A 26717-nucleotide genomic window follows, 5' to 3' on the forward strand; every position below is an offset into this window, starting at 1 on the left:
CGTCTCCGTGTGTCCCTGTGAGGGACTGGCGACTGGTGACCCCCAAGGTGTCCTTGGGTAAGACACTTAACCCCACGTAACGTGTGAGTGGGTATGAAAGGGTAAATGGGAACTGTAGTGTAAAGCAGCTTTGAGTGGTCATCAAGACTGGAAAAGCGCTATATAAATACAAAACCATTTACCATTGAGCATGTCTGGGAGCAATGCTGGTTAGCTACCTTGCTCAGCCATCTCACCTTGTGGGGTCTGAAAGGACAACCCGAACTCAAACTGGCAACCCTCTGGTTACAAGCAAAGTTCCCTATTCCGCATGTGTTTTTGTATACTCTCCCTTCTTAGGTAAATACTAGCCAACGCCAACTTCTGACTTGTAATTCAACAATGACTAGATGTCTCATCTTTTATAACAAACTAACACGACACTCAACATTATAAACAAAATGCTGTGGGCTTGTTTTTTTTCCCTGTCCTAGCAGAAAACTGCACCTCCTGTTTACTGGTGAAAAAAATAAAAACCCTCACAGATGGAGTGTGATTCAAAGTTCAGCTAACTCATATGCGCACATGTAGTCTCACACGCGGACACTGTTAAAACCAGGCGGCGACGACTTATCTTGAAACAAAGACCAGCCATTAGTATTACTGACACAAATGTGACTAAGTCTGAATATCTACAACCAAACATTATGCACACAAAACACACACGCGCTGTCTTGAAAACATCCTTCAGATGGGATTGTTTTTCACAAACATGAGGGGAGGGAGCAGAGACAAAATCACTGAGGTGAGACATTTCCATGGCAACCATACTAGTAAGCCTGACTCCGCAAATAAGCTCTGACCTTAGAGTAAGCCAAAGGATTCATAACACACCCGAGACAATAACTTCACAGGGGCATGTCAGCCTTGTCGTATCACACACTAACTTTAAAAAGAATCTCGACAGCAGGCACAGTAAGTTGGTCTGATGATTTGAATGAGGCGTATTGAGAGTGTGTGTCTGCCGGTCATGAGAAAGTGTAAGTGGAGTGTAGTTTGTGTGGTAAAGACAAACAAGGGAGCATGCTGTGAAGTGGGATTAGATGCTGAGGAAATGATGCTTGGCATGAATGGTTAATGGTAAACAAAGCCAGTCAGAACAGCAATACAACAGGGGGTTAGTTTGAGTTTTTTGTTCATTTGTTGTCCTGGCATTGATTTCAGTGCAGTCCTTTTTGTCTGACAGTAGAATGAAGTTGGTGTATGACCCAAAGAACACTGATTTTTTCAATAACATCTCAAGTGTTTTTTTTGTGCAGGTGGTGGAATGAAATTGACAGTATGTAACTGTCGCTTGTGTTAAAATGTAAAAAAAAAAAAAGATGATTGCTTGCAAGAAGGCAAATTCAATTCCAACTGACATTAACACACGACCAAATGTGCCTCTCTACAAATAAGTACCGACCTCATGGTGCTTGTGGGGAATGCATTTTCTATGTGGCAACTTGTTTACAACGTAACTAAATTCATTCAAATAGATGTTCATCAGACTTTGGGTCACTATTGTACAAACACATTTATCAACAGCTAATCTTAGTGTGTAATCTTTAACGCACTATGGGAGTCAGAAATGAATGATACACCAGTTTTCTAAATTTGTGGAAAAAAAAAAAGTATATAGCATGAGAAACAATCTTCAAATGTGAATGAAATTGCTGAATAAATCAAGTGGAATTCCAACAACATCCTAAATGTCTGAAGGAGCGTCAACGCAGTTTGTTCCTCCCTGCAACTGTTACAACAAGCGCTGCTCTCAGTGGACCACATGTAACAGGTTACTCATCCCACCTGCAAAATATATATATATATATATATATATATATATATATATATATATATATTTATATATATATATATTTATGTATGTATATATATATATATATATATATATATATACACATATATATATATATATATATATGCATATATATATATATATATACATATACATATATATATATATATATATATACATACATATATAGATATATATATACATATACATACATATATAGATATATATATACATATACATACATATATATATACATACATATATATATACATATATATATACATATATATATACATATATATATACATATATATATACATATATATATGTATATATATATACATATATATATTAAAAAAATACTTTAAATAAGAAGATATTATGTTCAATCCTTATTTATACTGTAAATAGAAAGTCCATACAGTAAATAATCTGGTAACTGTCTATAATGTACTTTCTATTTTAAAGGTGCATTAATCTAAAGCAACTGGCCATAAAATCCTCCTAATATGTCACAGAGACTCAGGAATAATGTTCATATAACAAACTGAACTCACCAACAACAACAGTACAGACAAAATATTTGCATTAAAAAATATTTTGCAGACTGCAAATCATGTTTGTGTTTTGAAATCATGTTTTGGCATGTGGCGCCACCTACCGCCGTCTACCAATCATTGCAGTCAGTAGAGTCTCAGCTGTCGAGCAACCACGGGTTGCCAGTTACGTCAGGTATTTTTATGAATTTGAATGTAGTAACCGTTTTGGCCACATTATTACATATGGCACCTTTAACTTTGATATTGTGAATTTCTTTCTATATTGTACATTCACATAATGTGGAAATGCAGGTTAATTATGTATTATCCTTATCTTAACTGTCACGACATGAGTTGCGTTGAAAGGAATCTGTATTACTGTTGGCAGGTCAGACACCTGCATAAAAGGATAAAAATACGCTGCTCCATTTCCTGCACCCACCACCAGTCCACCACTGTGGAGTGGTGCACCTCATGACTCACCGGCACCACCCTGGCACTGACCTGTGGGCTCCATTACTTCACGGCTGCTCATCAGGGGCTGCATTGAGCTGCTCTCGCTCTCACTGGCTTCACGCTTGGCAGGGGATTGACACACAACTTTTAGCCACAATTTGTACACCTACTACCTGAGTCAGTCAATATTATATAAAATAAATACATGATAGATACAACAATAAAAAACAAAACAAATATGTTTCTCCTTTGTGTGATGCTGAGGTGTATTTATGGAGGGTTTCAATTGTTTGCAAAACAAAATCGCAGACAGCTTGTAAACATAATTACAATCTGGACCCGAAGCTTTATGTCCTTGACATACAAACACGACATAAGCCACAGATCCGAAGTACAAAACAAAATGCCACCAAGGCCACCACTTACATCACCACACCTCGCAAGACCGTGTTTAATTTAATTATCACAAAGGCCCCAGGGGGCTCTGCCCTCGTCTCACCTAACATATACTATCTGTGTGTTTGTGCATCTCTAACATGTGCGCAGGTCTCTGCACATATTACAGACCGAGTGTGTGTGTGTGTGTGTGTGTGTGTGTTTGTGTGTCTGTCCATCTGTGCCTGTGCGAGTCTGGTGCGTACGAAGACTTGTGTGTGTTCTCACAAACTGTGTGCATACACTACAACAGCGTGTGACAGCATGACGCACATAGTTACGAGCAAACGGGGTCTGGTTGCCAAGGCCGACAATTTCAACAAAGCCACGCTTCAAATAGCTTCCTGTATCTCCTTCCCATCTCTGTCTCCCCCCTTTTTCCCCTCAGTCTTTTTCTCTTCCCTTGCTGCTTTCCCTCCATGCTCCAGTTTTGAAACAGCTTTTGTCTTGACCTGATCACTCGCCCTCCGCTGTTCTCTTTTCTGTTATCCCTTCTTCTTTTCCAGCCTTTCATCTTTACTTTTGAGAACTAAATGATGTTTATCTCTAGTTTCCCTCCCATTTTCATTTCAGTACTTACAGTGTCATGCCATGCCATTACCTATTTTTATATCAACATTCCTATTTGAGTACTCCTAACTGTGTCTATATTTGTGTCTGAAGTGAACAATGTAGCATATTATGTGATGGCTTCCAACCTCTTTGTGTGTTTGTCTTGTCTGAGTTTATTTGGATGCTGTTGCATCTCGCAGGAATCTTTCTTTGACATGTTGTTCAGTCTGTTTGAATTGACAAACAGCACTTTGAGTGTCATATTCAGATTACATTATTGGGCATTTTCACATTATCCACTGGACTCACCTGCCTCTTTCCTTTGCTCCATCTTGGCTCTAACATGCATCCCCCTCTTTAATAATCTTTTCATTATTCTGCACTAAGATGTAGAGGGGCAATCCCAGCATGTCCTGTGTAAAGACCCTGGTATACTTCCACGGACCCATGTGCAAACTGAATTCATGCAGAAGGCAAAGTGCACCTCCTAAACTAACTGCACCTAGTGTTTCCACACTATTAAAAGTGACATGCACAGAAGTATCTGGGCTCTTTTCCACAGCAGCCATTTTAACATGTGTTGCTGATCAACTAGACAATGGCTCTGTTCAGTTTGTGCGAGTCTGGACAGTGTGACAGTGAACAAACATGCACCCTGAAAGTGAGGAAGACAAATGGAACTCGGTAATCATTAATTTGCTGAGTTTCATCTGGGATTTCCCGACTGTGAACCCGTCTGACAAAATGGCTGCTGTGTAACAGGCCCACTGGGTGAAGTTAAGCAGGTAAGTCCATTTCAAGGACACTTCAGTGCTCAAGCACAACTATGTACTTCCATTCTAACCCAATGCCGGCAGGGAAGGCTCATACATAAAACTGCTGTTTGACATTCGCACCAGGAAGTGTGTCCACACCAACGGGCTATTGTGTTTCCACAATTTACTAAATGCAGACAAGAGGAGCAGAAGCGTACATTAACCTACAAGACTTGAGGCCAGAGGATACAATTAGAAGCTGCGGGCTCTGGCCAAGCACCAAACCTGGAGATGCCAAGTTATCCTGTGTCATGGACCCATGGACCAGTGACGTCAGTGGTGACTCGAATGTTAAGCGACCTATGTGTGTTTGTAATAAGGTACTTCCTGGGGCTTCCAGGGGCTCCTGTTTCTACACGCTTGGCCCCACAAAGCCGTCAGGGTATGAAGGCTCACATACACACACACACACACAGTACTGTCTGGAACCTGACTCTAGTAATCAGATTTCAACCTATCCACACACACAAACACTATGTACCCTGTTACCCTATCACACACACACACACACACACACACACACACACACAGAGGCCTCTATTCCACAATAAGCCTGAGAAGCACTGACAGAGAACCATATAATTTATATGACACCAGCACCACATGGGAGCAGACTGGAAGGAAACCTACGTCATACTGGTTTTCAAATAACAAAGAGCAGTCAGTCCTTTTAGCAGCATCATCTCACAGAAGAACAGACAGCTTTTCTTTTCTTTCACCCTCAACCTCTCGATTTCTCCTGCACTCTCATCCACTCTTCTTATTGCTCCCCTGTCACTTAATCATCCATTCCGTCCTCTCAGCTTACCAGCTTCCAGGATTTCTCCTGCTGTATTATTCAATAAGGAGGGCGGCTTGTTGTGCACGCAACTTTTCGGCAACAGTCCGACTGAAAGTTAGAAACTACGGATGCAGAAAGAGACACTGTTGTGTCTTGTTAAATAAGACTGGTGTCACCCTTGACCTGTTGGCTCTCATCATGGTTAAACACACTCACACTGCAGCACGACACAGGTGTCACATGCATGCTGCATTTCAGCATACCCGTAAACAGTCCTGCAAACAAGGGGAGGCTGAGAAAGAGAGGATGCTCAGCTTAATGTCGGCATTAGAGTATCGTTTGCTGCTGACTTCATGTCTGTATACTTTGCAATGGGATCTGCTCAACTCTGTGACAAAACACAGCCTTCACCAGTGTCTTTAGCCCTACATGACAAGAGACACCGTGGCTTGGCAGGTCGTAGTTAAGACAAAAGAATGCATGCAGACAAGAATAGAGCAACAGTCTCAACAGATCTGAAGCATTCAGAGGATCAAAGAAGAAACAGAAAGACCGTGTATCATCTTCCAGAAACTGGTCCAGCTGAGTCATGCACTGCAGAGCGACCGCAGAGCTGAGCCACCTCTGGACTGCCCTGCGTTCGTTTCACAGCGCAGCCTTTGATAAATTATCAAGCAGCAAACACAGTCACAGTCGCTACAGTACCTGTGAGGATGGCACAGACACTATTAAGCCAACATTGACACCGTTGCAGATTGCACGCACATGCTAATGCGACATACTACATCGGCACGCTGCACAGATGAGCAGGCCAGACTTCTAAGCTCCATTTGATGGCCAGTACACAAACTTTGAGTTGAGTTATTAAAATAATGTTTCTTTTTAGGGTTCTAATTGTCAGTTAAAAAACACTGAACTGAGATTCTCACTGTCTGCTGTACACAACTCCTGTACATCTCAACATCTAAGAGGTTTCTACAGCCTCCAAACACTTTTGGTTTAGTTTTTCAAATGTCATCTCTGGGGTCTCAATGATTAGAGATGATTTCATACGTTATTACTGATACTAAAATCTGTCTGATACATTCTTTTTACAAATGTACTTATCATATCCACATGATTACCTCATTTCTCACTCACTTTTTTTACAAGGTGTTGGTGTTCATCACTTTATAGCCCGTGCTTAATGAACCATTTACATGATGTTGAGAGCTTTTGGAATGTATCAGATTGTATGTTTTTTTCTCTTTGATTGAAACAGTGATTTCCAATGTATCAGATATTATAAAGCACATGGATGAGGGAGAACTAAAGATCCTCATCAGGTCTGATCTAGTCAACATACTAGTTACACAATTTCCACCTGCTAATATATACAAAGCTCCGAGGCTTGAGAGACACAAATGACTTGTGACTTTATCTCTTCATCTGATGATGACAAGAGCTGAAATTAACTTTCTCTCTCATACACACACACACACACACACACACACACACACACTGAGTGATAATACCTATGTCAGTACTTAGTTTAGCACAATAGCTGCTTCAGTATAAGGCTGAATGTTTGCACTTGTCCCTTAAAACCCATGGTGCAGTGGTGTGGACAGTATAATGCTCAGACCCATTTGTACTGTAATGCAGCAGAAACAGTTTGACATAAAAGCTATTTAAACGAGGGCTCCGTTCCCGAAGCCTCTGAGCTTAAATGAGCCTTAGAGATGAAGAAGCGCTATCAAACACGGCCACAACACTAAAACGTTTACCATGGGACTCGTGTGGTGTGTAAAGACAAGTAAAATTGAACACTAGTAACCACATACTAATGGCACTACCCACAGTACAGTACTAAGCCTAAACACTACAAATCAAGCTCTCGCCGTGCCTGGTTTGCTTCACTACACTCTACACCAGTGTTTTTCAACCAGTGTGCCGTGGCACACTAGTGTGCCGTGAGAGATTGTCAGGTGTGCCGTGGGAAATTATCCAATTTCACCTAATTTGGTCTAAAAACATTTTTTGAAAACAAATAATTATTTGCAAATAATATGGATATAAATGTTCAAGACACTTTGATAAGAATGACTAAATTGTTAATATAGGCTACAGATTATCATTTTTTAAACATTTTTGTGGTTTGCCCCGTGATTTTTTCAATGAAAAAAATTTACCTTCGCTCAAAAAAGGTTGAAAAACACTGCTCTACACAAATAAAAGTGCTAAGTAGAACCATATAAGGTTATTTGGCTTGTCCTCATAGGAGAACCCTGTTTGGCTCCAGGTAGAACCTTTTTATAAAGGTTCCACCTAGAACCCTTTTGAAACCCTTTAAGCCCAATTTATACTCCTGCGTAAAGTGCTCTGCGTAGGCTACGCAGAGTCCTCTGCGTCGACGCAGAACCTGTCGAAGAGCCTCTGCGTCGTCTCAGGCTGCACGGAATATTTTTTAAGTGTCCGTCACTCCATCAAGGGACAACGGAGACGGCAAGAGCTGCGATTGGTCCTCAGGACAGGCCGAGTGAAGCTGCTCTGTGCCGGCTCACAGTGAGCAGCGAGCGTCCACAGAGGGCGGGGCTGAACACCGCCGACTTCGTCGCTGCCGAACTATAAATACGTCATATCTTAACACACACACCACATGTTTAGACTCTAAATGGCCAATTTCTCGCCTCAAATTATCTTAAAACTGCGTTCCGGGACACAGAAAAGTGACAAACGGCCGCTGTTTCAACAACAACAGTCTTTCTCCCTCGGACGCCATTGCTCACTGTAGCCAAAAGCACAACAACCTTGCGCAGCGACCCCTACTGATCGGGCGGGAAATTGCAGCGCCTATCCTAACCTAGAAGCATAAAGGCTCAAGTGGTCTACGTGGTGACGCAGGCGGATAAAGCATTGCGCAGTCGGAGAAGTATAATATGGCCTTTATTCATGAAAGGAGTTTTAAAGGGTTCTGGATCAAAATGGTTCTTACTAGAACCATTAGTTTTACCAAGAACCCTTGAAAAACCCTTTCTTTGGGAAGGAGTCCTTCACCCCCCCCACCACCATTACACCAGACAATAAAAGGACCACAGGTTGAAATTGGTTTCATTGTCTCATCTACACTGGAGGTGTTTGAACTGATCATCTGATTGTGGATCTCTGATTACATATGTTGTGTTGTGTGCAAGATCCAGCATTAATCCATTAAATTTAATAGTGACAAATTGGAACTCTATGTGACTAAATGTAAATCACTATAAACTGTTATGATTTTATAACGTATAATTGAATGTTTTATACATATATTCAGACACATTTGGGTACAAGTGAAATGTCGTTTTCTTTATTCTCCTTCAAGATTACTGCAGATCATACTTCCTCTCTTAGCCCTCCGTCATTGCCATCCCTCCTTCGTATCAGTACACTCGAAAAAAAAAAAAGTTGTTTTATGTGACGTGCTGCATCGCGTGCTCGTCAGAAATCATAAGTGTTAACAGTTGTTCTGAAAAGCCACGTGTAACAAAAGCTGCCCGTCAAAGGGGGGGGGGGGGGACATGTTCTCGTGAAAAGCGACAGTAATTGTTGCGTAATGCGATCAGACGCCAAGAACATTGCAGGAAACTGGGAAAGAAAATCTGTGTACAGCACAAGTGTGTGCTATATCTTTAAAAGTACATCCAATCTTGTGAGATCGTATTGAAAGTATGCGACCCATGCATGCATTTAGAAGCATATCATGTCAGTGTCTTCTTCAGATGAAAAGTCTGTCGTGTCAAGGATACGATGCATGAGTCATTGCGCCTGCAGCTGGTCAACAGCCTTCTTCAAACTCATGAAAATCAGACAGAGACGGAGACTTGGTAGATGAGCATAAAGGACACAGGCACCAGCACAGACGGTCTCACTGTCTGTCATCTTCACTGCTCACCAGATTCCCTCTTATACATTTGTCACCTTTTTCATCAGAAACATTACTGCACCAACATGGACTGGAAAACATGAGCCAGAGGCAAGTGGATACACTCATGTCTGTGGCTCTAGCAAAACACGGTGCCCAGCGAGGCTGAGTGGTTTGTGAAGACAAATGAAGTCAGGGACACAGAGAGACACAGAGAGAGGCAGGCAGATAACCCCTCCGAGACACATTTAGGTGATAGAAATGACAACAGTAAACAAGTCTGTAATTAAAAGCTCATCTCTTTTTCTATCCCTGGTGGCAGGAAGTGGATTGTTTTCTCCACGAGTCAGGATGATTTACCCTAAGAGCTTCAGAGCCACTAACATTTCCAGCTACTCAGAGCAGCTGAGAGGAAGTCTCCTGCTCCTTAATGCACCGGCAGATGTGCTAAATTTCTCTGCTGCGCTTCACGTCCATGTCTACTGAGATTCCGTCATGCTGATTAGTGCTTGTCTTCTATGTTATGCAGACTTCACAGTGTCATCACTTAAGGGTCCAGTGTGTGAGAACTAGTGACGTTTGATGCTAAAACCACCCCTGGGAACAACAGTGGTCTTCACATACCAGAGAGGATGATTGTTTATGTTTATTATGATGGATTTTCTATGTAGTAATCTACGGATTCAAAACACAAAATGCCCACTCTGGCTGATTTGTCTGTTCTGTCGAAACATGGCAGTAGAAGATAAAGTACACATGAAAAGCTTATTCTAAGGCTATGATAGCCAAATAACTTTTATTTTAAAGCGATTATACTTCCATACTTAACTGTAGAGTAGTCAGTGTCACTAAATAAATCCTTCTTAACATTACAGACAAGACCATTAAACGAAAATCTACAGTTTTTTTTTTTGTTAAAGCAAAATGGCAATGATCCACTTGCATCACACTTACTGCCATGACCCTCTTCACTGACCTCACCGAATTTATTGTCATAGTCATTATTATTAGCCATCATTAGACCATTAAGGCTGATCAGAGTCACTGGCATTTATCATCTTCATCCTCACCAGTTCCATCAACAGTGCTTGCATGTTGATGAGTAAGAGTCGTGAGTTGACTCGCTTTGTGCGTGCTCGTGTTCCAGAGGAGTCTTGTTTTTTCTTTTTCCCTCCTGCATGTTTAAGATTGGACTCAACACAAGGGGGGGCTGGTGAGGAGGCAGATGGTGAGCGCTGGCAGGGGCTTGCACCACATTGCCATACATACTGCTTAACACTACCACAGAGGAGGCTCTTTAGGCCATACTTCACACAAGTCGCTGGCAGACTGGTCACCTTTAAACACCCACATCACAGGAGCACTTACTTTATATACAGGCAGACAGTCAGCATGTTTACATACAGTTTAATCAAGCTAAGGCTATAGTCTGACTAAGATAAGGGGTGAGAAAATCTATTTAGATGCCGTCTGACTCTGCCTTCGTAGGTGGTGCTGTATCTCTCTATAAGTTAGTGCGTGTTGAATCAGTTTCCTGTTGACCTTTACGTCACAGAAAAACAAAGAGTGAACAGAGAGATGGATGGTGAGATGGATCGTGCTGTGGTACAAATTAGATGGAGCATGGCTCCTTTGGTTGCTGTGTTGTCTGAGATGCCGCCGTCGCATTATTCCGGCAGTCTGATGTGCTGGAGTAATCGGACTATAAATAGCATTATCCAGATATAGTAGTTCGACTAAAGCCCAATTAATACTCCTGCGTAAAGTGCTCTGCGTAGGCTACGCAGAGTCCTCTGCGTCGACGCAGAACCTGTCGAATAGCCTCTGCGTTGTCTCCGGGTGCACGGAATATTTTTTAAGTGTCCGTCACTCCGTCAAGGGACAACGGAGACGGCAAGAGCTGCGATTGGTCCTCAGGACAGGCCGAGCGAAGCTGCTCTGTGCCGGCTCACAGTGAGCAGCGAGCGTCCACAGAGGGCGGAGCTGAAGACCGCCGACTTCGTCGCTGCCGAACTATAAATACGTCATATCTTAACACACACACCACATGTTTAGACTCAAAATGGCCAATTTCTCGCCTCAAATTATCTTAAAACTGCGTTCCGGGACACAGAAAAGTGACAAACGGCCGCTGTTTCAACAACAACAGTCTTTCTCCCTCGGACGCCATTGCTCACTGTAGCCAAAAGCACAACAACCTTGCGCAGCGACCCCTACTGATCGGGCGTGAAATTGCAGCACCTATTCATCACCACGACGCAGAAGTATAAAGGCTCGAGTGGTCTACGTGGTGACGCAGACAGATAACGCATTACGCAGTCGGAGAAGTATAATGTGGCCTTTAGACTAGTTGGATGTTAGTCAGACTAACATGTTTACACGACATTAAGAAAACCAAATAATTTTCTTAGTCTAACTAAAATTGGACTTTTAACATGGATGTAAACAGACTGTTTACTACACATGCATATATTGGCAGGCCAGTGTGTGAGGTTGCAAACATTTGCAGTATCATAACTTATTCTGTGACTTTTCTAGGCCATTCTTTTTTAAAAGTGGAGTCTATGATCCCCCAGGAGTGAATGGAGGAAGAGAGATGAGGAGTACTACTTAGTTTGAGTTAATTCATTTCAAACTCTACAGGAAAGTGAATCATGGGCTAGTTCCCCAACTCTTATTCACAAGATAAATAATTTCCGCATGTAGGTCAAAATATTATAAAGCCTGGAAAAAGTCGACCCGGAATATAAATGAAAACAGGTTATCATATATGATACTCTTCAACATATATTATCACGGATGACTGGTGTGTTATTGTAAAACTGAACATATTTAGTAATCATCAAAGGGCAACTATAGCTTTGAAATGTATGTAAAAGCAAAAAAAATATGTTTTTATGATTCATTTTATATCATTTTATGATTGGGGAAATGTGTTTAAGATTTGACATGAAATGGCCACTAATGATGTCAAGCTGATCTTTTTTTTTTGCTCTGGAAACAGAATCGTTTTATTTAGTCTCAGGGTACAAGAGCCAAACAGCCAAGAGCCAATTAAATTTCCTCTGATAATCTAAGCGTTGGAAACCTGCTTTTGAGGGAAAGGGGGAAATTGTGTGTGGATATATGCTTCAAAACAGTTTTGGGGGCTGAAAAGTGGGAACTCACTGTACTTCTCCAGTAAGTGTTAAGGGGTGAAATTGTAAAAGCTCACTTTTAACATATTATAGACTTTGCTGAGAATGACACTGATTACACTGCCATTTCTATAAGCTTCACACAGGCCATTGGACAACTGTTAGTCTTAGTCAGACTACAGCTTAGTTAGACCGCCTTAGCTTGATTAAACTGTGCATGTAAACGCACTGTTGAGTGAGAGCCAGTGTCTTGGTTCTAGGCTGGTTCCCGGGGAAACAGCGGTGAAGCTTGGCAATTCCAGTGTTGATTATGTGTCAATCAATACCTCATACAACTGAACTTGAACTATACCTTAAGTATTCACTTGTGATGGCTTAGAAGCTTGCTAATGGACTGCATTTATTCAGAGCTATTCTGGTCACAATGGCCACTAAAACTACTTACACAACGAGTGACATCTACAATTCACACGCAGAGCTCTTCTATAAATAGCGCTTATTATATTCAACAAAAATGTAAACGTACAAACTTGAAATGGTGAACAGAAATAGAATGTCATGACATTTGCTCAGATTCTTGATGCATTTGTTTATGGAATGATTTGTTTTGCTCAAACCCAGTAGTCCAGTGTCACTTGGCCACTCCTATTGACTACAATCTCAGATTGAGTATTTCAACTCATGGAGCATGGCAGAGTGGTGGTCAATATGTGTGACCAGTACACAGACACTCCTTATGGTCTGGTCAATAAAAGGGCACACCAAAATGTGGACTTTTGTCAATTTCAATTTCAATATGCCACAGATGTCACAAATGACGAGGGAGCGTGCCATTGGCATGCTGAGTGCTGGGTTGAGCGTTACAGCTGTGGCAACACAACTGAATGTGCATCATTCCACTGTCAGCCACCTGTGGACTCATTTCAGAGAGACTAGAACAACAGCCAACCGGGTTCAGAACGGCCAAACAACTTCAAGTGGTTCTGCAGGAGGAATGGGACAACATCCCCCAGGCCACGATCGACAACCTGGTGATGTCCATGCGTCGCCGGTGTACCGCTCTGCGTGAGGCTAATGGTGGACACGCACGTTATTGAAGTTTGTGAACTTGGATCATCGACCCATGGATGTATTATATGAAGCACCGCCCCCTCTGCCTTGAAGACAATTTTTACATGGTGGCCACTGTGGGTACTGCAACAAAAAATCCCATGGGGCCCTATTTTCCCATTGAGCACAATAGTAAAAGAGCCTCCTGTAAAAGTGTCAACAGGACACCTCGAGACATGGACACTGGCTTTTATAGATCTTTATAATCAAAATGTTTAAATCATGGAGTTTCATATTTGAAAAACATCCCTAAAGGTCATAGAAAGCCCAGACAAATCATATTTCCCAGAATGAAGGGAAAACAGCTACGAGCACAGCAAAACGCGGTCATGTGGCGTCTCGGGAGCGGCTACTGTCAGTGGACCGCACAACATGAACATTTTTTACGAGAAACGTGAATAAATTAAGACAATAAGGGGGTTTCGTTTACATTTTTAAAAATATAAGCAGGTTTTAGTTATTTATTCATCGCATTTATTTTCAAACTTATTATCGATGTATTAATCGTTCACTTAGCCGAGAGGCATTATGGTAGTGACAGTACTGCGCTCTATGGGCCCCATAACCCGGAAATAAACACGGAAGTCAAAAACTTTTTGGGCATATGCGCTGGGCGAACAGCTTGATAGGAATGAACGGACCCAAAGGGCCGGTGCTCTATCCAGTTCATAAAATACATCAACCCCCATTGTGTTCTTCCTGCCATTACTTGAGGACTTTTGTTTGATTGATCCTAATGCTCGCAAATTAAAGCCACTTTATTGATTAAGTTGTACTGTTATTTTTGGGTAGTTACTCCGTTTTGTCACATAACAATAACTAAGTTTTTCTTTGTGCATTTTTAATGCTTATTTGCTTCTTCCTAGAGTGACATACGTAAGTGTGTCGTGCAATGTTTGTTGTGCAAAAAACAATTTAATTCTGCACTGCGGAGATAATTCAGTGGAGATGTGTCAGGTATGTAATCAAACTCTAAAGCTTCTTCTTAGGAGAGCAGATACAGCTCAGGCTGGAGCAAAGCCTAAAGCAGATGGATGGGACACACGAACTGAACATTGATTTTCAAAGAATGAATTACATTGAAAATGAAGGAAACTATCAACATCATAATGAAATGTGGAAGAACAGGAGGACACTCACTTATGTTGACGGATAATTTTAGGGGTTTATCTAAGTATGTGTGAACTGATTTGGAGGTTGTCCTGCAGGTAACTCCTGAAGATGACTATGACCTGGATGATTGAGAACCTTCACAGACCTAAATTGGAGATTGATGACAGTGGCGATGGTCGAAGTGCAGCAGGAAATAGAAGTCGAGAGAAATTTAAATTATACCTGGCAACTTGTTATCATGACACATCTCATGCTAACCTCCATCCATTTCGACCATATCACCCCCACATACGCAATAAAACCAATGGTTCCTGCTCCCTACGTTACCATGGAGATAGAGCAGTAGCCATCTCCGTGGACAGAATTAAAAAGGAGACGGTCCCTCCCTTGGCATTTCACCCTTGTACAGGCACACACGCGCACAGCACACATGCAAATGCATCTGCCATCTGTTGCCTGCACAGAACACACGATGAAGTTTGTTGTCGCACAAACACAGAAAATGCTGCTGTTCAATGATTACTCCGTGAGCAGCCAAGAAGGTCACGAGGAGGATTGTGAACGGAGGTGAAACTGAATCTGTCTTCTCACCTTCATCCCATCACCCGCCAGATTCCCTGTTGATTACACACCACTGCATCTCACCTGTTGCACAGAGACAGTGACTAATGGCAGAGTGAGGGAGCACCGTTGCGGGGAAAAAACAAGGTCTCATTCCATGATATTTGATATACACTTGATATTTGAAATCTATAAAGATTTATATATTACAAATATGTCTGACCTGTCTGATTTTGGCATAGTCCATATTTCTTAAACGAAAACAGCCACCATCAGAGAGCAAATATGCGAATTAAATGAGGCCAAGTTAACCTATAAGGTAGGTTTTATTTTATTTTTTTATTATTTTCCGTTGACAAGATTTTAAAAAGGCATAAAAAGAGAGAATTTAGAGAGAACATAACATATCATTCACACACACCTCAGTGACAGAATGAACAGTCTATAGAAGGCTGTATGTGCTGCAAACAAGTCTCCACACATGGCCACTCCGAACCAGCCGTGTCTGATTTTACGCCTCATTACCGGGCAGACACATACACACTTGTACACACAATGTCCTACACAAATACACCAGTGAATGCATATTCATAAAGAGGCACATGTATTGCATGTGCACGCGCTGATTGCCCTGATCTAAACATGTTGTGACGTGGCTGCAACAATCAGACACCAGTTTACCTCTTAATATAAAGTGTTATGATTCAACTTTAAAAGTGTAATCACTGCATTTTATGACACAAATGAAAGGGAAAAAATCACCAGCCAGTGTAATATCAAATCACTTGATATGCAAGCCTTAATTCTGACTCTTTTATAGACCGTCAATATTATTTAGAAAGAAAGTCATCTGTGAAAACAGGTAATAAGCAGAGCTGGTTTGTTCATACACATACTGTGTATAGAAATGTACACTACACTAAACTAATGTATGTCCCACTATAAACTTAAGTGAATACATTTTAATGTAGTGGGTCCAGCAGCTGATCCCTAATCTGCTAAACCAGGATCTGGAAATTAGTAAAAATTAGATGCAGTGCGTTAGTTTGTCTAAAGATCCCAACTGACACGTGAAGCGAAGCGAATCGTTCCTTTTATTCGTGCTCATGGTTTTACAGCAGCTACATTTTCTAACACGTTAAAAACCAAGTAAACACTCACTAAAATATGTCGCCCTATAATCTGAGCAGAATTCACAAGACATGCCTGCTCTGGCAGTAATCTTATTAAAGTGTGCTACAGTGTGAGCGCGTGCATGCGTTCTTTCAAATGGAGCAGCACACACACACACACACACACACACACACCTCATACTGGTAATGACGCCTCCCCGCAAATTTACATCAACTAAATCCCGGAGACTTCCTGCGTCACTACTCACAAAGAATGCAAATTTCCCTGACGTTGTGTGAAGACCCATGCGGTGACATACAGTGCGAGCGAGTGAGCGAGAGACAGAGAGAAAGAGAGAACTTGGTGACATAGGTAGCGATGCCCGGTGAGTGAAACTGGCAGGGACTATTTACTTTAGAGCGCCTTCATTTATTTATTAAAATATTGATATTTGCCCTTGTGTATCATTTATCATATTGCACCAGGACAGACAACGATATATCACCAAAATCCATATTTTGACCTATCCCTATTTTCTTCCTTCAGAATCTCATAGCATCCAAGGCCCACATCTCATATTACTTACCTGTGTTTTGCACACTGCATGTACTATAAGTATCAACGTTTAGCAAATGCTGTTTAACTTGCATCAGGGTATGTACTGTAAGTCCATGATGGAAAAAAATTCCATCAACAGCCCCATCATCGGCAGGGATTTCACACTTCATTTCACACATGTCAACCAAACTCCTTCCAGTAACGATCTGGATTAATAAGTCTCTACTACATATACGCGTAGTGCACAACCTGGATGCTAGGCTGGCACTGACTTCTCTGCGGCAGGTCTGAGAGGGGGAAAAAAAAGTGTTGTCATGATTGCTTAACTGTTCAGCCCATTATCATCACTCAGCCTGTCTTCCAGATGCCTTCAGCCTGCTGCCAGGGAGCTACCACCCTGCACAGTCATTAACACCTTCTACAGAGCAGCAGACACTAAATGACTCTGCAGTGTCCCACACACAAGCATACATGTCCTCTCTGTTTAACTTTAATTTTGTCTCGTCTGTTTTAATTGGTTTAACCATGCATTTACTTGTCCTACAAGCAAACACTGCATAATACTGTTAAAAAGCAAAAGACAATAAAGGCCATCACTAGGACCAGGATAATCACACAAACACAGGGTGAAAAATCACCCTGCTTGCAATTCTCCCAGGATTAAAATAAGGTAAGTTGTCTGAGCGACTGTCGACATTAAGGGGTTTAAAATAATAAATATTCTGCATGCATTTATGAAATAATCAGGTACTACACGGTATAGCAACTCGTAATTTCCAATGACGGGGTAATTAGTCAAGTCTTAATGCAAACAGCGGCTCCCAGCAGTTGTGGTTTGAGTAGCCAGAAGCTAATAAGTGGCACTTACATCAGAGCAAATGCTGTAGATTCAACAACTTAAAAGTACTTGATGAATGAGCCATGAGGACGGGTGTTTAGAGTGGCCTAGAGAGCTCTGGTAGATGACAGCATGCAAACCCTTAATGCAACAGTTGGAAAACCATCTTGGCAGGAAGCCACACGGTTCAAATCCATAGACGTGTATGCTAGGCAACAACCAATACCAGCCAATTTGTCAAGCAACTTGGGTCTTTGCCACCTGTACTCATACCAAAGTGAAGATGACGGCTCGCTGTTGTGCCCCGGAGATAAGAAAACAGCTGGGGACAAGCAACAGGGAGAGCGTTTTTCAGGATCCCCGAGGATCCGGAGAGACGACAGAGCTGGATCACTGCCATAAAATGACAGCGAAATAGAAATCCCCAGGCAATGAATTCAGCTTGTGTAGGTATCGCGTCTTTTCAGGAACAGAATCAAACACTTAGCTTTAATATCGTGTTTATTTGACATGCTTTTATTGCAACGTCTAAGTGTCCAGAGTAGGATAAGGGAACGTTTATCAGACAGACTTGTGAAAAGCATTGTGGGGGCACAACAAGGGTTAGATATGTTCAGTCTGACAGGTTTTGCGATATATTGCTCAATCTCTGTGGATTTTAAGAGCGCAGTGAGCTCTGACGGCTTCAAAGTATACCACTAGAGCTGTTCATTTATGCAAAAGCTTTCTCTGCCACCATGGCGTGTAAACGAACACAGCCATGTGACGTCTCTATATCACTGAATGGGTGTAACAACAACGATGCAGCATGATGACATAGCTAAACATGGAAGACAGCCTACGCTCTGTTTTGAGGACCGCTCGTCACTCCCGTCACTTATACGTGTGTTTTTAACTCGTGTAGAAGCTGAGAGAGACGTTTCTGAGGGAGATGAGGATGATATATTTGGACCAATATGTGATGCAGAGGTACTGCTGAGGAAGGAGAGACTAATAGAATGATAAAGATGATACATTGGAAAGTTATATCAGGTTTGGGCATGGCATCGAATGGAACATACAACTCCTGATTGGAGCTAAGTCATTAAAGGTGCATTATGTAATAAATCTAAAGCAACTGGCCATAAAATCCTCCTAATGTGTCACAGAGACTCAGGAGTTATGTTCATATAACAAACTGAACTCACCAACAACAACAGTACAGACAAAATATTTGCATTAAAAAAATATATTTTGCAGACTGCAAATCATGTTTATGTTTTGGCATGTGGTGCCACCTACCGCCGTCTATCAATCATTGCAGTCAGTAGCAATCACAGGTTGCCAGTTACGTCAAAAAACAAAACCTAAAAGACCTTGGTATTTTGAATTTGAATGTAGTAACCGTTTTTGGCCACATTCTTACATATGGCACCTTTAAATGTCTCAAAGTAGAGCATTGCTTCCTCTAAAATCAATTAGCAGTATTGGAAAAAACAGCACTTTCGATGTTATTGTAAGTTGTGTGCGGGGCATATATGAGATGAAAGCACTAAAATGTAAAATGATTTTTGAAGTCATGGAGACTTTAAAGTGAAAAAAAAGTTATCGTGTCTGTACAAAAAAAGAGGTGCGGCGATATGCATCTCCAACACCTCACCGAATGATTTTTTTCCATCTTGAAGCTGCATCCAGTGCTTTTAATCCATGGGGTGTGATTGTGTCGTAGCAGCTCAGATGAATCAGACACATACTGTGTACCCACCAATCTGGCATACAACCTTTGCCGCATGTCATCACGCCTCCCTGCCATCTTTCCTGTCTGTCTCTTCTGTCAGTTACCAACGAGAACAGAAACACCGAGAGAAAAACAAGTGCAGAGGAGCTGAATAACAGCAATACCACAACCACCATTTCTTCATATTATCTTACAATCAGAGGTGTTGTTTTTGTCTGAGATTAATTGACAGACAGACACACACACAGACAGATAGATTGGGGATAATACTTACTGTGAGATATACAGGCGCAAAGAAAGCAGTAATGGAACAGGAAATACAAAAGGCGCCACCACCCTGTCCCTCCTGGCCACAGCCAATCCTTTATCCCTCTATCGATTTCAATTAAGATAACTATTAGGCAGCATGCACGACACAAAGTCAATGAAGAGGTTGAGCAATTGTTGTGAACTGATGGATTGGAGTGAAATGCAGTCTAGTGGACAAAGCTTATTGTTGCTGTGAGGGCAGGAGGTGGAAATGGAAGAGAGAAATAGAGTGAGAGAGAGGGAGATTACATGAAATATCCTCTCAGCGCCACAGCAAAGCAGCAGCATGTAATGTGTTTAATAGTGACAATCAGTCTCCTGGACCCTGTAGCAGTCTCAGTAAGTACAAAAAAGAGTTTTAACCTTATATCGCCTCACTTCATTTCTCCATGCTCCCTTATATTAGTTTCGCACGTCAACGACGTCGCACCAAACTGTCGTCAACAAACTACTGACAACAGTTCAGAGGTGGAAAAAGTACTAAAATATTGTACTCAAAAGTAAAAGTGCCCATACTTTGATGAAATGTTACTCAAGTAGAAGTAAAAGTAGTCATCTGAAAATGTACTCGAGCAGAAGTAAAAAGTAGTTCATTTGAAATGAACTTTAAAGGGACAATGTGTAGTATTTATGGGTTTATATGACCCAAAATCCACTCTTTTATACATATCATGTGCTCCTGCATTGTCTAGTCGCTGTATAATAGTTTTTGTTTCATTTCGTAGTGTTTCAAAAAGTCATGTAAAATAACATGGTCGCGGGCCGCGGTTGCATAGCCACTGTTAGCAGCGAGACGCCATGTTTCTACCGGAGCCTGTAAGGACAAACGCGAGAGAACAAATCAAGCGTCTCTTTACTTGTAGCAGAGGTCCCGCCTCCTCTCTCTCCGCTTCGTCTGCTACTCTCCCTCACCTCACGAACCTCATCTGCTGACACGGAGAAAGACGACGAGGACGACATTTGACCGTCTGAGGAAACCATAGCGCTCAGGGAAGGGAGGGGGTGAGCAGAGCAGCAGGTCTTTGTTGTAAATTTCAGCCTCTCCTCTAGATGGCACTATAAACTACTTACTTCACCATTAAGTAAAAGTTACTTAGTTACTTTGCGTGGGGTGTGAGGGTAGTAGAAATATGACAAGGGGTCAGAAATCCCACAAAATTATGGAGCTCACGCACCCGGCGCGACACGGGATATTACGTCACTTTTGGCGCGCGCCCTCTATGTTCACGCACCAGTGCTGGTGCTAATCACATCATCATTCGTCTGGTTCTGGTGTATATTTTCCCCACTGTAGGTCTTCATTGTGCTGTATAAAAGTATTGTATGTATAAAGTAACTAAGTAGAATACTTGAGTCAATACATACTCAAGTAAAATACAAAATCCTGATTTTAAATTGTACTTAAAAAATACAAAATACACAAAAAAACTTGAGTAAATGTATTTTGTTACTTTCCACCTCTGCAACAGTTGAACAATTGTACATCATGCATCAGTTGAGGTAAAAGGGCTCATGTTTGCTTTGAATTAGTCACGCAGGCAGGAATAAGCAGGGAGAGGAACCATGCGTAAACAGCAGGGTAAGAGGAAAGGAACATAACGGGACATAAATGAAAGAAGACAGGAACGGAGGAGGAGTGTCCTGAGGAATGAAAAGAAAGGAGAGGGGGGAAAAATAAGAGGGAAATTAATTATCCCAGTCAGTGGCACACATGCCATACTCCGGATCAGTGTCAAACAGACAGCAGATGTATGATAGTTCTGGACAAACAACCAACGTGAGGAAAAGTTGCAACAAGAAGATAGAAGATTATTTGAGATGCAAGAGGACATTATAGGCGTTTAAGTTGACTATTATCCAAACACAGAAGTCCATTTTTCAGAACAGACTGATGAAAAATGAAGCAATAGTACCATGCTGATAAGAAGATGACATTTCTGTCAAGTTCAATCAACCAAAACAGATCCTGCTCATTTATTGATCTACTGTTTTACCACTTATTTGACCATGAGTCAAAACTGAGTGAGAGTTTTGAAGTCGTTCCACTGTGAATGACTTCAAAATATATTAAACATTAACAATAACTGTTTTTCTTGTGATTCTATTATTCTTGTGATTAAAAAAAGACACCACATCATGACAACTGTATGTAACTGGTTGTGTTGTTAGGTTTTAAAGCATTACCCTATGATCAATACAAATTTCATCATTTATCTTCACAATCCAAATGGTCCTTAACATACAGATTTGGGGGGTTTTAGATGCTTAACCTGGAAGATGAAGGTTTGGTTGCATTTTGGAGCTCAGTTTGGGATTAACTTGAAAACAGTGAAAACAGTTTACGCCCTCGTCACTCAGACAATTCTTCTTGTTTCTAAACTGCAGCTTATTGCTCATCAAAGTGGAACTGCAAGTGACTGGGGAACGAGCAGTCTTTTCATTGAGTCACCGGCCATGAGGGGATACATTTGAAATGAAATTGCAATTTGAAATCTTATCATGCTTCTCTGAAGTAGAAGATTATTGGATCACCCACGGGAGAAGAAAGTAGTTTAAGAAAAAGTTGTGTGTTTTTTTTTCACCATTAAATGTGACTCCTTTCCTTGTAATGCTGAGACACACATGTTAAGTGTTTGCATTAATTTCCATTTCCGATTGCTCTTTAGTCTGATCAGTGGTTCAAGATTCCTCTGTGCTTCTGTAAGACTGACCTTCAAATGCCAGACTCAGCGGCTCAGAGCGCGATGCCTCCTGGAATAATCTGAAAGGTTACCTATGAGAGAGGAAAAAGAGTGGGAGGAGGACTCTTGGAAGACTCACTGTCAATGAAAGAACTAATGGGAATCCTTACAAGGCCAGGCCAGAGATAAAGAGGGAAATTCATAAACAGTTCCACAGAGTTGTGCAAAAGGTCTTCAAAAGAATTTGCACTTTTCAGGAACTATATTTCTGATTTACAGAGAGAGTGTTCAGCCAAGTGATTTAAGAATGACATACACTACTTAAGGTTTTTAAGGCTACATGACATCCTCTTGATCCCCTTTATGCTATTAAAGGCCCATGGTAACAGTAAAAGTCCCAATGGACATTGAGGAGGGAGGAAGATAAGGAGACACAGATAAAGATGAAGACAGAACTAATTATTTAGAAAACTTTTTTTGGGGGGGGGGGGGGGCTTTTCTAGGCCACAAGGTCTGATATGTTATTTAAGCTCGACATTTGTCATGCCAATTAAAACTGTGTGTGTGTTCCAGCTTTAGGACCACTTCTGGCACAAATACTGACCTTGTCAGTAGTCCTCATGGGAGCCAAAACCTGGTCCTAATGAGGCAGAACATCATTTCTGAGGGACTAGTTAAGTTGAGAGGTACGATGTGAATTGTGGTTAGGTTACAGATAGGGTTAGGCATTAACTGGCGATGGTTAAGGTAGGGGATAATGCTTTGCTTATGTCATCCAACTGAATGGAAGCCAATGGAGACGACTGCAGTGTATGTGTGTGGGTTAGGGGTTAGTGTGTGTGTGCGTGCGTGCATGCACTTACTGCCCCCACTGGAATTTGTTCCTCATTAACTTCCCTACAAAGTTCCAAATATATATTTCCTAATCTATATGGTTTCCTGCCAACCATCAATCTGCGTATGCGCGTGTGTGTGTGTGTGTGTGTGTGTGCGCGCTTGTTTCTGTGTACAGTGTACTTCTATGTGTGCATGTTTATCTGTACGCACGATGACGCGCTTTTATGGGTGTATATTTCCACGGCTCCCTGTGGAATGTTTCCCAAAATGAAGTCGCCCCCTCCCCCTCCACCACCACCCCCCCACATGCCGCTGATTTATGATCTTTCCATCAAGTAAAGGACTAAAGTAGACAGAAAGGCCCCTTCCTGGTTTACGTAGCTGGTCTCGGGAAGTCCACAGATCCAGTGAATAAGATATCAGACCAGTACTTCATTAAGGTTTCTGTCATAAACTTGTTTTTTTACGAGTCTAGGTCTATAAAATTCAAGCAGGGAGCATTGCACAGTGACAATTCTCTCATCACAACCATTACATTTTCTGGGACAGGTGCCAGAGTGGCCTTTAGTGGGTTTTGGACCAGAAAGCAAAGCCTTTGTTGCTGTCAGACCACTGTCATATTTCTGTTGACCCATGAACTCCACAAGCATGGAAGTTTCCAGATGCTCAGCATCTGGCAGTATTGATTTGCCACTGGTCAAAATTGCTTTGGTCTTATCAACAGATTATTTCTTTGGCATTCAAGGCAAGGATGAAAAGAAGCAACTGTTCACTTGCTGTTATATCTACCAGACCTCTACAGGTCAAGTCAACATACTAATACACATTATTCAATCTAATGCTTACAGTAAACATCCAAAGATTTATTTTACTTTTTTTCAAAGAAATGCCCTAAAATGTGTTACAAACCCATTCATACCTAAGGCAGCTAAACTATATACTTCTAATATCCGTTCAGCTTTAGTTCTGTTTTGGTCTCTGGAAAAAACCAAAGCAACAAGAGGAAATTTCATTGGAAACCAGTGACCTGCTGATGACACTATAGATAAAAAATAATCTTATTCATCCTGAGGGGAACATGAAACTAATGTACATGCAAATTGTCAACATTATGAAATATCAGCTCTAAATCCCAAGGGTAAAACAGGGACATTCACCAAGTAGTCCAACAACAACTGTCCACCAACAAGCCAACAACCTTCATTACTATCACTAGAATGACACCACCTTGATGAATGCAACTTTTAAGAATGAATAAAAACCCATCAGTCCAATCTTATTGGGAGTGCACGGAATCAACTCCACTGTGAAAAGCAGCTTTTGTGAATAAAACTAAGAGTGATGATCCTCTAACAAATGCAAAGGTCATTCCCATCAGACTTTTGGCCACTGGAAAACTGATAACAGATGAAAATACCTAAGTACAGCCCAGTATGCACATACATGAATCATTGTGACACTATCCAAACAACCCAAAGAACACAAGAGAGAGGGACTGAAAACAAAGAAAAGTCATGTTTAATCATGGGATTAAACATGAGAGACACGGAGAGAAGGCAGGTGTAAATGATATGTTAGACTTAGACTGGGCAGATCCGAGGTAAATCTTTTCTTACATTTAACTAAAGCTTTTTGTGGTCTTGTGTCATGTGTTAAACCCCCTGTTGACTGGGATCCTGTTTTTCGTTACACGCCTGTGAACATGTGGAAAATCTTTGGCTTCAGGAGGCTGTGGAAAACAAACCTGGCTCTATAGTAGATAGATGTTCCGAAACCAGCAGTAATTGCATCCCGAACAGACACATAAATATCAGCACACATCGCACAAACAAACAGTCGCCTGTCGGGACCCAACACTTGGGTATGAATCGATTAGAAAGTGAGACGCTGTCAAATTTGGCCATGGGTTATCTGACAAAGTGAACACACCCGTGTGTGTTCAGTCATCAAAAAACAATGGGCTAGAACCGGTGTATTTTCTTCATGTGATCAGCTTAGACACACACATTAGTATTAGTGCAAACAGCAGGGGGGCATGTCAAATATAACAACTTAATAATGTGAATAACATTTACTGTAAAGATTTGTTAAAAAAAAAAAAAAAAAGTTCAGGCAGCTCGGTGAAAATAGCTTTCAAGGAGCAATTTCATCAAGCACTGCGCTTCAGGGACTGTGGAAAAAAATGGAAACAAATTGGGCGACAGTCTGCTGCAAAATGTTTTTGCTCATTTCTGTCGGTTCACGGAGGCAAACGCTGGCAAGATACACGCTATAAATAGGATTCACATACACTTAAGGTGAGGAGGAAGGTGAGATATAGTGTATAAGACTTTCCAATAACTCATCATGTCAGCCACTATAATACTAAAACAAACTGAAAATGTCTCCTAACTGTCGGGGGGACGTGGACATACATGCACGTCATCTCCCAGCTGGAAGTGAACCATTTACTGCATATCATTTAAAGTTGTTGTTGTGTTGTAAATGTGTATAATTCACCTAGTTCCCTGGTGTCCTAATGAACATGTCTGTGACATGCTTTGGTCAAAGTGCCATAAGGATGAAGCACCACAGCAGTTCAATCACCCTGCCAAAACAGCCCTGTTCAGAACGCTCTGTTTAGTAGTATCTCTTAAAAAAAAATAAAAAATTACATCAGCCACAGAGGCTACTGGGAGCTAACAGCAGTTAGCATTTGGAAAAGCCATTTGCCAACTCTAGCCAGCACATTGCCGTCATATATAACATGTATCCACTGGACAGATACATCCTCTGAGGCTGAGGCTGGCCGTTGCCCTCGCCAGCACTCTCACGTTTTTTACGGACAAAGCGGAGCTCCGCAAGACAACAATAGCAGAATTTAGTGCATTGTGACGTCCCAATGAACGTGGAAGTCAACATCGCGTGTTTTATCTCCCGTACTCAGACTGAGGAGGACCACAAAAACATGAGTGAGTCATCTTTTTTCACACTTTGCCGACTGATAGGACCTCCAGCGTCCCAAATATAAGGATTAAAAAGTTGATTTTGCATAATATGGGACCTTTAAATAAATGCAATGATGAATTCCACTGATGCAAATCCTTTGTTTTTCGTAAAATAAATACAGGTTTCCATCCTTCTTTTTTATTTAGAATATATAATTTACATGGTTCAAAACCAATAATTGTCTAATCGCAATCTCTAAAACTCTAAATCCTTCAAACATCTCTTCACGAGGACGACTGCACCTGACAGTGACAGTGTTTCTACCACAAAAGGTCATAAGTAAGGCATATGAACTTAAACGTTCATACCCAGGAGATGCTGAAGTTGCTCAGTTAAAGAGCCTGATGGAGCTGCTGGATTGAAGGACCTAAGGTGGCTGTTAGTTGTTTTTTTTGTGTGTTTTTTTTGGATAATATAAGACGCTGACCTGAGGGCATAAGTGAAAAATACACACACACAT

General features: G+C 41.3%; 1 protein-coding gene across 1 annotated transcript in view; it reads right to left on the bottom strand.

The window, feature by feature from the left end:
- pde4ba (phosphodiesterase 4B, cAMP-specific a) overlaps positions 1-26717 on the bottom strand; it is a gene marked incomplete at both ends in the record, with an annotated part of 141656 nt that overhangs the window by 81503 nt on the left and 33436 nt on the right. The window lies entirely within an intron of this gene.

This window comes from Microchirus variegatus (genome assembly GCF_963457635.1).
Source record: "Microchirus variegatus genome assembly, chromosome: 4".
NCBI classification, from domain to species: domain Eukaryota; kingdom Metazoa; phylum Chordata; class Actinopteri; order Pleuronectiformes; family Soleidae; genus Microchirus; species Microchirus variegatus.